At 46.1% G+C, this 4,937-nt stretch overlaps 1 long non-coding RNA gene across 1 annotated transcript; it reads left to right on the top strand.

Annotated features, from left to right (window-relative positions):
- The first annotated feature begins 2,834 nt into the window (after nt 1–2,834).
- Nucleotides 2,835–4,177, top strand: LOC123141389 (uncharacterized). The gene is made up of 3 exons (XR_006470241.1): nt 2,835–3,726; nt 3,904–3,991; nt 4,101–4,177. It is a non-coding gene; the product is annotated as an uncharacterized lncRNA (long non-coding RNA).
- Nucleotides 4,178–4,937: the final 760 nt, after the last annotated feature.

The following is a 4,937-nucleotide window of genomic DNA, read 5'->3' as shown; positions in this document are numbered from 1 at the left end:
CATTTATCATCATATAAGGAAATATAAATAACAACTTTATTATTGCCTCTAGGGCATATTTCCTTCAGTCTCCCACTTGCACTAGAGTCAATAATCTAGATTACACAGTAATGATTCTAACACCCATGGAGTCTTGGTGCTAATCATGTTTTGCTCGTGAGAGAGGATTAGTCAACGGGTCTGCAACATTCAGATCCGTATGTATCTTGCAAATCTCTATGTCTCCCTTCTTGACTTGGTCGCGGATAGAATTGAAGCGTCTCTTGATGTGCTTGGTTCTCTTGTGAAATCTGGATTCCTTTGCCAAGGCAATTGCACCAGTATTGTCACAAAAGATTTTCATTGGACCCGATGCACTAGGTATGACACCTAGATCGGATATGAACTCCTTCATCCAGACTCCTTCATTTGCTGCTTCCGAAGCAGCTATGTACTCCGCTTCACACGTAGATCCCGCCACGACGCTTGGCTTAGAACTGCACCAACTGACAGCTCCACCGTTCAATATAAACATGTATCCGGTTTGTGACTTAGATTCATCCGGATTAGTGTCAAAGCTTGCATCGACGTAACCATTTACGACGAGCTCTTTGTCACCTCCATAAACGAGAAACATATCCTTAGTCCTTTTCAGGTATTTCAGGATGTTCTTGACCATTGTCCAGTGATCCACTCCTGGATTACTTTGGTACCTCCCTGCTAAACTAATAGCAAGGCACACATCAGGTCTGGTACACAACATTGCATATATGATAGAGCCTATGGCTGAAGCATAGGGAACATCTTTCATTTTCTCTCTATCTTCTGCAGTGGTCGGGCATTGAGTCTGACTCAACTTCACACCTTGTAACACAAGCAAGAACCCATTCTTTGCTTGATCCATTTTGAACTTCTTCAAAACTTTATCAAGGTATGTGCTTTGTGAAAGTCCAATTAAGCGTCTTGATCTATCTCTATAGATCTTGATGCCCAATATATAAGCAGCTTCACCGAGGTCTTTCATTGAAAAACTCTTATTCAAGTATCCTTTTATGCTATCCAGAAATTCTATATCATTTCCAATCAACAATATGTCATCCACATATAATTTTAGAAATGCTACAGAGCTCTCACTCACTTTCTTGTAAATACAGGCTTCTTCAAAAGTCTGTATAAAACCATATGCTTTGATCACACTATCAAAACGTTTATTCCAACTCCTAGATGCTTGCACCAGTCGATAGATAGATCTCTGGAGTTTGCACACTTTGTTAGCATCCTTTGGATCGATAAAACCTTCAGGTTGCATCATATACAACTCTTCTTCCAGAAATCCATTCAGGAATGCAGTCTTTACATCCATTTGCCAAATTTCATAATCATAAATTCGGCAATTGCTAACATGATTCGGACGGACTTAATGTGACAGCCTGATTTTTCGCCCTTTCTTTTTCTTTTGTTTTTCTGAGGTTTTTGCTTGAGTTTTCTTTTTCCGTGGCTTTGTGGTTTGGAAACTGAAGAAGATGCCCTCTTCTTTGTTTCCATAGTGGCTTGTCATTCCCAAATCCTTCCCTAGACCCCGTCATTTTCATCCTAGCCCAAATCCCAATATTCTTTTTATTGCGAATATTCCTTTTCTATTAAAGGAATAACTCAAATTGCCCTAGGTTGTCAAGCAACCTTTATTTCCATCACTCCTAAAATTCCCAAATAATTCTCATAAATTGTTTGGGTCATATCTTTCTCAAATATGGCAAAATATTTCATTTGTCATGTTTATCATCCTGCTCAAATAATTCATTTCCTATTCTGCCCTAAATGGCACATTGTGAAGCAAGTGCTATTTTCATCTTCCCGATTGACCTCAAACTCCTTGGACACCTTTTCCTGTCCATATAATTGCCACATGCCAAAATGCAACCTCATTTGCCTAGTAATTATTTAATTATGATTTTCCAAAGTTTCTATCCAGAAAGAAGCTTTGTGAAGGAGGTGCAAGCTAGGCATATTCAAATGAGTTTCCATTTTTCATGGTCCCTCATATCATCATATCATAGACCTCCACCAAATTAGAGCTCATCTCATGCCTCCATGTGAGCTCATCTTCAATTCTTTGATTCTGTCCAAAATTTCAGTTTGTGAAGCAAGTATATTTTATCTTGATCCATTATGGCTGTCAATTTTTCTACGCCTTCTATTATCCATATAACCTACCTCCACCCATTTTGGGCATGGTTCATCAAGCCATTATTCCTCTAGAAGTTTTGCAAGTTTCTGTCCAGAGGAGATGTTTGTGAAGTAAGTACCAGTTTGGCTTGGCCAATTGGTATGAGACTTTTTGAGCATCTTCATAGGACCAAATGACTCTGCCTTGCCCAATTTGAGCTCAATTTGACACTCCATGTGAGTGCACCTTCCTGATCAAGTTTCTGGACCAGATTGTGCAGTTGCAAAGCAAGTGCATTAAATCTTGGTCCCTTTCCTGCCAAACTCCCCAGTATGGTAGTTCTTCCTAAGCTAATCACCCCAGATAAATCGTTTGCCTCTAATCTCACCTCAGTTGATCACTGTTTCACGACCAAGTTTACTGCAGTAAACTTCAGAGGTAGATTACCATTTAACCAGAGCACTTTTAACTGATCTAGCACCTCAATTGTAACCTCCCCTGGATGAACTACGCACTAGACAACGTTTGCAAGCCTTTGGCACTTTCTCCTCGCCAGCTCACGCGGTCACCACCTCTCTGGCATGCCATGGCCGCGTCCAGGATGGATTCTTGCTCGGGCCCCTCTCCCTCTCGTCGTCCTCGCGCTCGTGAGCATGTCCAACAGCTAGCCCGCATCGTCGGCGTCCTCCTGGAGCCTTCTCCCCCTCCGTCAGCCCCTCCGTCAGCTCTCGTCACCGTGCGCCCACCGACGCACTGTGGCCGACCGAGGCTTTAATGGCGTTCGGCCGCTTCTCCTCTGCGCCCTCGGCCCCTCTCACCCTGTGTGCCTCTGTAGCTCGTCCGTTGACTTCCTCGTCGTGTTCCCGTGCTCGCCCGTGCTCGCTGAGCCCCGCCAGAGCTTTGGCCGAGCTCGAACGGCGGCACTCGGCCACAGCCTCCTCGCCCGGCTATATATAGCCCTCCCCCGAGCCATTCGAGCACACCAGCAGCCTCGCCTCACTACCAGCTCCCTCCCCAGCCTCTCGTTTGAGCTCGAGGAGCTCCCTGTGCCCACCATGGACGCCATGGCCGCCTCGGGTCTCCTCTCGAATCCGAGCCATCCGAGCCTTCCCCCTCCCTCCTGACCTCACCATAGCTCCACCCGGACCCCGGAGATCCTCCCCGTGTCCTCTCCCCACCGCCGGAGCCACCTTGGCCGCGTGCCCCATGCTCAATCACCGCCGGCGCCTCTATGTTCCCCTCGCAACGCCGTCCCTCCCGCTCATCTCTGGCGTCTCCTTCCCATAAGGATGGATGCGGCACTCCTTTCCGGTCTCGCCGGTGGCCTCGGCTTGGCCGGAGGCGGCCTGAGCCGGCCGGGCCACCGCCGGCATCGCGACCCCGCCCCTGCCTCCTCTGTTTCCCATCGGGGTGTAGCGAGGAGGAAGAAGACAGGAGCCAGGCGGACCCCATCTCCACGCGGCCCCACCTGTCGGTGGGTAGGCGTTGACCCCGCCTGCCTAGCTGGATAAGTGACGGGCCCCACCCAGTGGGATCCGCCCGTCAGCAACCGCGTGGCTGGTCCCGCCTCTGCTGACTGGGTAAGTGGAAGAGTATTACCCTGGATACGTCTTCCTTTGTCTGAAAACGTATTCCTGCTTTGCTTCAACCAGCAATACGTTTTCTCGTCAGGAAAGCGCATTTCACTCTCTTGCGGCGAAGAATACGTTTTCCAGTTCTGAATGCGTATTCTTTGAAATACGTTTTCTGTTTTTCAGCTCAGGGGCCTGTTTGTAGAGGGTCTTTTTACATATTGGTCCCTGGATTTCAAACGCTTATATCTTTTTGCTCGAGACTCCGATTGAGGTGAATCCAAAGCTCACTTCTTCGTTTTGTCGATCCCGTTCTGTTGGTTTCATTTTCACTATGGTTTGACACTGTGAAAATGACCTTTTTTCCCTTTGCACGTAAACAGCCCCTGCGAGAGAGAACTGTTTCCGGCAAATCTTTTCGCGGCTTCACCACACTTCTTCCCGGAGTATTCTTCATCCCCAGGCAAGCCACAATACCCACTTGCATGATATTCATGCTGTAGCCATGGTTTTCAACTTGATTATTTACTAAATGATTGCTTGTTTAAAATATGGTTATCGTAGTTTCGGTAATGTTTCTGGGTTAGTGCTTACTTGCTTACTATGTTGTTATGCACCTGGTTATCATGCCCTGCTAGTTGCTGGTATTACTTTCATATTGCCATGCTTGATAGTAGTACGTGTTGGGTTGGTCATGTTCTTCGGTGCATGACTAACATCGGTTACCGAGTACTGTTAATATGCGTTGTTCCTTTACTACTAGTTGGTTAAGTGTTTACTCGGTAATGTTATTGATGAGTTCTTGCATGTTATTTATGGTTGATGATAATGGTCATATTATGCTATGAGTAGTGTTGTACTTGTAATATTCATGCTCATCATTATGCCATGTTCAGCTGGATATGATTCATTGTTGATATGGTGGATAGTTATGTTGTACCCTCATGCTTATGTTGATATCATGCTCATGCATTGTCCTTGCATCATGTTATTTTATCATGGCTCAGCATATTTGCATTCAAGTTTAACCGGATTAAATTGAACTTGAACAACTGTTGGCTGAGTCATGGTGCCACCATATCGAAACTGACCAGTGCAACCACGCTTACCTTTATGGGAAGGTCCTAACTGGGTCTATTGTCGTGCCTCTCGCCAGTGCCTCTAACGAGGGAAGGTTATGGGTGCGCGCTACCCTAATCAGGTAGGCGGACATAACCTTG

Source organism: Triticum aestivum, chromosome 6D (assembly GCF_018294505.1).
Source record: "Triticum aestivum cultivar Chinese Spring chromosome 6D, IWGSC CS RefSeq v2.1, whole genome shotgun sequence".
NCBI classification, from domain to species: domain Eukaryota; kingdom Viridiplantae; phylum Streptophyta; class Magnoliopsida; order Poales; family Poaceae; genus Triticum; species Triticum aestivum.
This window is presented reverse-complemented; position numbering and strand designations above follow the sequence as displayed.